The 8,065-nt window shown below is 39.9% G+C and overlaps 1 long non-coding RNA gene across 1 annotated transcript in view; it reads left to right on the top strand.

The window, feature by feature from the left end:
• Positions 1-459: 459 nt before the first annotated feature.
• Positions 460-8,065, top strand: part of LOC116653231 — a 123,022-nt gene continuing 115,416 nt past the window's right edge. The window contains exon 1 of the long non-coding RNA XR_004306758.1: positions 460-651. This is a non-coding gene — a long non-coding RNA (uncharacterized LOC116653231). The remainder of the gene's footprint in view (positions 652-8,065) is intronic.

The raw sequence follows: 8,065 nt of genomic DNA, 5'->3' as shown, positions 1-8,065 counted from the left end.
CATGGACTTTCAGTGTGCTTTCAGATGAGAGTGGATTACACCGAGTATTTTGTGAAATGCTTTGAATAGATGAGCTTATAATGAATTTTTCCACCAACTTTCTGATATCCCACCATAGCTTCTGAGGTCAGCTGAAGTCATTTCATTTGAACCACCTGCTGTTTTCTCTGACTCATAACAGGATCTACCAATATAAATTCACATGCTTTGTTTTCACCTTTTCCTCCATCTTCTACCTCATTTCTGTTCATTCGCTTTTCTTAGTACAGGCTGTTGGCTCAGGTGTTATTGGCAGGAATGTGTGAATACCACATGAGTTAGCCCATTAGCTTGAGTAGTGAGGAAGCAGCCTTTGCAAATCAGCAGGTTACCTTCCTCAGGCTAATTCTCCTGTAGTATTTATTTATTTATTTATTTATTTATTTATTTATTTATTTATTTATTTTTTTACTCACAGTTCATGTTAACCTAGGAAGGCTGTTTCTAGTACCTGAGCTTGATCACAGAGAGTTCTCAGCTCTTTCTCTGCACTGAACTACTGTGCCTCAGCCATGACTCCACGCCAATCTCTGCAGCATCTTTCAGGACAGCCCAAAGGTTGGCTTCATCTTCCCTCAAAAAATCTTCTGAGACTTCACTTCAAAGACTCAGGTAAGTGGCAGCTTCAATGACAGGTAAAATTATTAACCTACCAGTGAAGTAGTTAACACAAATTAAAAAAAAATACACACCAATGTTTTTATATCCTGGAGATGCGCCCAGAATCAGACTAACCATTTGCTGATCCATTCTTATCTCATCTAATCCACGCCATGTCTGAATCCATGCTTATTTCTATGAATTTCTGTGTATTATTAATGTGCATGAGAGTCCTGATAATACAACATGTACATGTACTGGTGAATATCTGCATGTGCATACTGCCTTCCAATTGAATTATGTCCAGAAAGAGAGACTGGGAGGCAGATCCTCTGTTCCCCCAGCTAGTGTGGATATGCAAAGCACTGGACTGAAGGAGCATCTATATTATTGCTTGCTCAAAGCAGCAGAGACTCTGTCATACATAATACAGAGACATCATTACTAATATAAAACACTGCTGGGGAGAAGGGACACATGGGCGGGCCAAGATGGCAGATGGCTTTTAGTGGCATGCTGCTTTCAGTTCTTCTACCTTTGTAATTTGTGCAATTTAAAGCCTTTGGTTACTGTTTTTAGTCTGCTGTCCATTGGCTCTACTGGGAGCTTTTGTTGTTGTGCAAGAATGCACTGTATTTTTAGTGAGGGCCACAGCCAATAGTATGTGCTGTGTTCTCCTGGCGACTGGTATTAGGAAGGAAGGCTAGTCAAGAATAGCTGTTATGATCGGCTGGATTGCTGAAGAATTGATGAAAATAGCAGTTGTCTTGGCCATATAACCTCTGCTCTGCTGTACTGTAAGATTTTGCAGTTGCTCTGTAATGCTTGAGTACTGAGGTAGAAAGACCTCTGGCAGTGAAGGGAGGAGGATGGAAATAAAATATACCTCAAGGAGAAGCAGTTTCAGCGTGGGGTTAAGGACACATGAGAGTAGCTTCTGATTTGTGTAGTGATGGAAAAAGTCCTTGGGGGTTGGGGTGAAGAAAGTGAAAGTGCCAAAGTGGCCCTTCCTACATTTCCAAAGTGGTGTTCAGGAAATTTGAGGTTACTTGTCGTATGGGCCAAAGTCACTTCGGTTCCTTTACCCTCAGCATCCCATCTGCAAAATGAAAATAACAGTTTGGTATTTGGAAAGGTATTAAGTCATTCTCCATCTCTTCATCCTCTGGGATCCCTAATGCTCTCTGAGACCCATTGATGGATGACGCTGAAGGAATGCACGGTGTTGGTACTATTGGTGCCAGTTATAGTTCCACAAAGCAAGATCGTGACTGGCCTGCATGTAGCCGTGGAAAGTTTATCTTCCTCTTTGTGCAAATTGCACAGGGGCATTCATGGTCATAAATTCTGTCCCTCAGAACAGTGCCTGCAGGCAGATGCAGCACAGGAGGCTGACTCATTTTCTGTTCCCAATTTTATCTTTTTTTTTGCCTCACTTCAGAACCATAAAACTTAGCACCTACTTCATCTTATAAGGAGAGGGCTGTTCACCTCTAGCTGCTACAATAAAATTAGTTTTTTAGATGGCTGAAGTATCTCATTGCAGCTTGGCCCAAAAGTGGAAGCACAGAAGTACTGTTAAGGAGCTCACCACAGATGGGAGAAACAGGAATGGTGAAAAGATGCCTGTGGATACATACCTGCTTTAATTTCTAGACTGAAGAAACTGAAAGAAGCAACCCACCTCGGGAAAGCTTTTGCAGAGGCTTCTGAACTAGAAAAAAGCCCAAGATGCAAAGGCTGAAATTTGATCTCTCTATGCCTTTCCTCCTTTTTTTTACAGCCTTTCCACATTTTCTGATGCTTTGCTTCCATCTCTGATTTGATGGTTTTGTGTGAGGACCTCTCTAATTAGAGCAGGTGAAAACAGCTCAGCTAAGCACAAGCTTAACTGTATTGCAGTATATTTAGTACGTTTCATGGCGTGCTTTGAATTGCAGTTTTAATAGTACACTAAATCTGTGTATGTATAAATTTAAACGCTTCTGTTGCCAAATATAGGATTCCTTATACTGAAAGATCCATACGTAAGCAAGCGATATTGCCAAGGAGTCTTGTTGTAATAACAGTAACTTTGGTTCAGACTCACAGTCCAAAGATGCATTTTTAGAATACCTCTGCATATGCATGTTAGTTCATTTGAACTCATGAAAGTATTCCGCCCAGGTTCTAAGTATCAGATGAACTCCTAGGATGAGTTTAGGAATTTCCTAGGTATGCTTTTGAATTCTTCTTTAGCTTCCTATGTTTTTATCTATTTCCTGACAGTCTGAACATACACTGAGTGGATTTTTTAAAATCAGAATGTGAGCGAGCATGAGACACGAATGTAATAACCTATTTTCAACTCTACTTTCAGGAGATGTTTTCTTTTGAGTTCACAATGCATACAGTAGCTATAAAAAGACACATTATATTTTCAAGGTCTGTCACATTATTTACAATGTGTGAACATAAAACCTCTCTGATGTTTCCCGATAAACAGTCAGACCCAGTAGCACAGCTGAACAGGCTAGGTACATCAGGTGTATAACCAGCTTCAGGTGGAGTAAAGAAGCCAAGGGTATAGGAACATCCTTTTTCTAAAGGACACGACTGTACTCAGATCTCTGTAGTTTCAAATGCTGGAGTACATGGGTTAAAAAACATTTCTGGTACGTTGTGGCCTAGCACTGCTACCTTCCAGGCAGTCAGTCATTTAAGCAAAATTTCCACATGGGTGGCTGCTGAAAAACACAATGCCCCTTACCGTAGGGTGAATCCTAGTTTTGTTTAAGTCAATGACAAAACTGCCTTTGACTTCAATGGAGTCAGAATTGGTGAAGTCTGACTTCCATTTGAGCTTAGGCTTGGAGATATCTTGCAGGAAAACAAATCAGACTTTTTGCCCAGGGGAAGGAATAGCTCAGTGGATTTGCAGCTCTTTCACCTTTATGACCAAAGAGGGCTTATCCTCTTCTGGACCCAGAAGTGCCTATAGAAGAAACTATTGCCCTCCTCAGAGGTCAATGCTTCTGACCTCTTAAGTTGTTTTAAGGATAAATTATGTAGGTTATTATATAGAACTAGAGATTGTGGTTTTAGCTGAGATATTTGATTTGGAATGAGTTAGGAAGTGCTCATATGAGCTGCACAGCTTCAAGATCAAGATAAAACTTGGAGATGCAGGGTTGCTGTAAGCATTAAGCTCTGGGTCAGTAAACAATATTATGCCCATGGTTCAGGTAATTAGAAGAGTGCTTTCGCCTCATGGCTTCTCTGTGTGATCAGTGTGGACACTACTGACCAGGGCTGTGTGTGTGTGTGTGTGGAAGTGCAGTGGTCTAAATCCTTCTTAGGATGAACCTTACAAGGACAGAGGGCAGTGTGTGCTGTGAAAGCTTCCCTGAACCAAATCTTTGTCCCAGGTCTAACTGAAAATGATTGATCTCTATTTCCTGTGTTCAAGGTGGAAAAGCACTTCCTTATTTTCCCTTCTGTCTCGTCGCTCGTATTTCTTTTTTTCTGTCAAATGGGTGCTGCTGGGCTAAATAACTGGAGAATGATTCAAACTGGGCAAACTTAAGACAAACAGAAAATATAAGTTGTTGGAACAACACGAGAGCTCCTTCAACAAACATCAGAGCCTGAATTTCTTTCAGAAAAATACTAGTTGCTTGTTTGAGCAATGTATCTGTGCTATGTCTAAGTGCCTGGCACAACTGACTGAAGTAGTTAAGCTGTGCAGTCTGTGCTGCAAGACTCTGGGCTCAAATGTATTTTATGAAAAGAGAAGGTTCCCCTGAAATTACAGTGTAGTTCTTCAACAGTTGAATGTCTCATTCTTTGATGCTGCATACCTATGTACAAAATGAACAGACCTTGTGGCTGACCACAAATGGCATTCTGAACCTCTGATCTGCCTCCCTGTCTGTGGGAGAAATCTAATCTTATTTACAGAAAGAAGTCTATGAACATTTATGTATCTTACACTTTAAATTTCAAAATTATTCCAGAATTTCATAATTCAGACTGTGCCACTTTGGATCCAGCATTTCTTTTGCAACTTGTTTATTTGTGAAAGGATTCTTCTGGCATTTTTTGAACTTCAAAGCAAACGCAACAATAAAGACTTAACAGCTGGGTCCTGGAGGGAAGCCTGCTGACACCTCATTTAGTGTCTGATTTTAAATTATGTTAAGAAATGAGAAGAAGAGTGAACTTTTTAGAAGTATTCCAGGCTGCTCAAATTCTGAGTGTGACCCTTGGGCAATGCATAGCAGCTGGATTCTTAAGGGTAGGACAGTGGCAGAGCACTGTGCATCTGGAGACGTCCTGGGATTTAGGCAGAGCAGTGTGCTGAGGGCAGAAGTGATGGTATGTTTGCTTTTCTTGTGGTTGTTGCACTGTATGTACAGATCTACAAGCAAATCTTCAGTAACAACAATCCAAACAGTTCTGACACTTCTCAGGAGGCTCTGAAGTCCAAGTCCAACAGCAATCCATCAGAGAAGGTCTAAGTATCATTAGTAGATCCTGGCTGGCTGCAAGGACCTAGGCTAGCAGTCTTCTTTAGTTTTATAATAATAATAATGATTACAATTGAAAGGGAGACAAGAAATTGTATTAGCTGGGCAACAACAGAAAAGGGAAATGCTTCTCATTTATTTATTTATTTTATCAGATGGTCACTCTTAAAATGAGCTGTTATCCTAATACTTGTAATTCTTTCTATTACAGTTTCCTTTGTTACATATTAATGTTGGGTTCGAAGATGACCCCAAAAGGTCACTGAAAATCAATGACTTGTAACTGGCTTCACTAAGGACTCAGTTCTTCAGCCTCAAGAAATTAAAGAGGGTTTTGCATTGCTTGTTACATTTGTGCAGCTGTGATAGAGAGTTGGGTGGCACATTCTTGAGGTAATCGGCTTTTGAGCTGATGTATGCTTCCAATATCAGGTTACTGAATGCTGGTGGAAGAGAAATTTTACTCCTAGAATTACAGAATCATGAATATTGGAAAAGACCTTTAAGATCATCTAGCCATCTGACTACCTATCAAAAATATTGTATACTAAACCATGCCCTGAAGCACCACATCTATATATTTCTTGATCTTCTCCAGGGAGGGTGACTCTACTACCTCCCTGGGCAGCCTGTTCCAGTGCCCAACCAGTTATTTGGAGAAGTTTTTCCTAATATCCAACCTGAACTTCCCCTGGCACAACTTGAGGCTAATCTCTGTTCCTTCTCTGCCCATTCTGACTATGGATGACAGGTACAAGTCAAGGCAGTTGTATCATGTTGAAGACTGTGAGTGGAGATAGCACAGTATCTAGCTCTCACCCCTCTGTTGGCCCTGGGGTTTGGAACCTGACAAAGGAGATGGACTTGAAGGTGGCATTGTGTTGCTGTTAACATGTGCCTAAACTCAGCCTGGGGAGCACCCCTAAACTCTAAAGGTGCATCACATGAGGCCCACCAGCATCCCACACCACTCACTGATTGCTTGCCCTGGAGCGAGGGCTTTGTATGGAAGGGAAAAACAACTAATAGGATGTGATTCTACCTCTATGTGAAGGCAAGGTCACCCTGATCCATTATCTATTTCTGTCCTAGGTAAACAAAATCACTTATTACAAAATGGCAGCATCCATATATGGATAATCAATATGGGGACCTCTGTGGTGTGTTCCTTGGATGACTGTGTCTTCTGTTTTCTCTCCTTTGATATTTTTATCAGAATAATTTAGTCTGACAATGTTCGTAAGTTAGTGAGAACAACCAAAGGATAAACAGTTCAGTCACCTTGGCCTCTTTCTTTTCCTGGTATTAAAAGTTAATCTAACTGTTATTATGATATAGTATTTTACTCATTGACTTTCTTTTGAAGGTTCATAATGTGGAAGCTGTTTTAAAAAAATCAATTTACATAAATGCTTTTTAATAACAAAAATGTGTTTACTCTTCCTTGACTGATTAATAATTTTCTACATAGCAATTATATATAAAAACTTGAGCCTGTCTGTAGATGTACACATATATATTCATACAGGCTCGAACATATATGCGCAAAACTTGTCTTCTGTAGCTGGAAACAGATCAGCTGAGAAAAATAATGTGCCCACCAAAACAATTGTAATTTTTCAACAAGATCCCAGTGTTTTCTTTGTAAAAAACTGGGATTGGAAAAACATGAGGTTTTCCTGCCAGATTCCATTCATTTTCAGCATGAACAATCTGCTCCTCTCAGCTGAACGTTTTACAGCAAGAATGGCTGGAACTGAGGAACCAGCTCCTGTTTGGAAATAGTAATTGTTTTTAATGAAAATGCCTGCCTACCATTTGGAGCTAATACTAGGACCACGATTCCACTAGGACAAAGCATCAGCTGGACAAAAATATATAATGCAAAGAGGGCAAGATGTCATGTTACCAGGAAAGCAAAGAAGAAACCCTTTCTTTTTTCCTGCTTTTCCTTTTTCTCTCCTTTTCTATTGGTTTCATCTGTGGTTCCCTAAGAGATACCAGATAATAAAAAGGGCAAGGGCCAAAAATCACCTGGTGGTGACTGGAGTCATGCCAAACCATTGTGTGTTTGAAAACAAAGCTGATGGTAAAGGAACAGTGTGTTAGACCTCCCTGATAGTTAGGGTTTGCTTGGAAAAATATGGACAGCTTGGCAGAAATAATTTGATGTACAAGGAGATGTGACTGAGAGAACCTGGAGTTCAGACAGCCCCGTCACCTTACTGTGAAATGTCTTGAAACATTAGTAAAGTCTTTTTCACAGAGGTAGAGATTCAACTGTTTCTTTAATAACTTTACAAATCAGAGAAGCAGAATAGCTAAATTTAAATTCAGATGCATATTTATAAGCAAAATGAATCCCTAACCCCAAATTTATTGTGGTGCAAACCCGTTAGTGGAAATGCCTGGCTTTTACGTAATACATTCGGCTTATTAGTATCAGCTTTCTACCCTTGAATGTAATGGATTCCAGTGAGGCATCTTTGATGTACTGCACCTCTTCTCATTGCTTCAGTGGTCTGAGTTACCATCACTAGATACAAGATCTTTCCATCAGGCAGTTCAAGCTGACCCTTTTGTTTATCCATGCCGTTCATAAGATTTATGTATTTTCTGGTTTTGCTGTCTCGAGTTTGGTTGGGAAGAGTGGATTCTTCTCTCTTTTGCTCTGATTCAACTTTTCTGCAGCTTAATTTATACTGAACTGTTAACAAACTCAGGATGTGGTCAATTAGTACCACAAGTATACTTATTTTCTATTATTTCTTCAGTTTTTATTTGAAATGGGAGGAATATATTAGTTGAAAAGACATAAGGTATAGTGTTAAAGCTGTCATAGTCTCAGAATATTCAAGAGGACTGAGAGATTGGTGGGGAGAGGTCTTGCCTTTATTAGATGAGCTGATATAATAGAA

The sequence above is a fragment of the Coturnix japonica genome, chromosome 3, assembly GCF_001577835.2.
Source record: "Coturnix japonica isolate 7356 chromosome 3, Coturnix japonica 2.1, whole genome shotgun sequence".
Classification (NCBI taxonomy): Eukaryota; Metazoa; Chordata; class Aves; order Galliformes; family Phasianidae; genus Coturnix; species Coturnix japonica.
The sequence above is the reverse complement of the archived record's forward strand: the minus strand, read 5'-3'. Positions and strand labels throughout refer to the sequence as shown.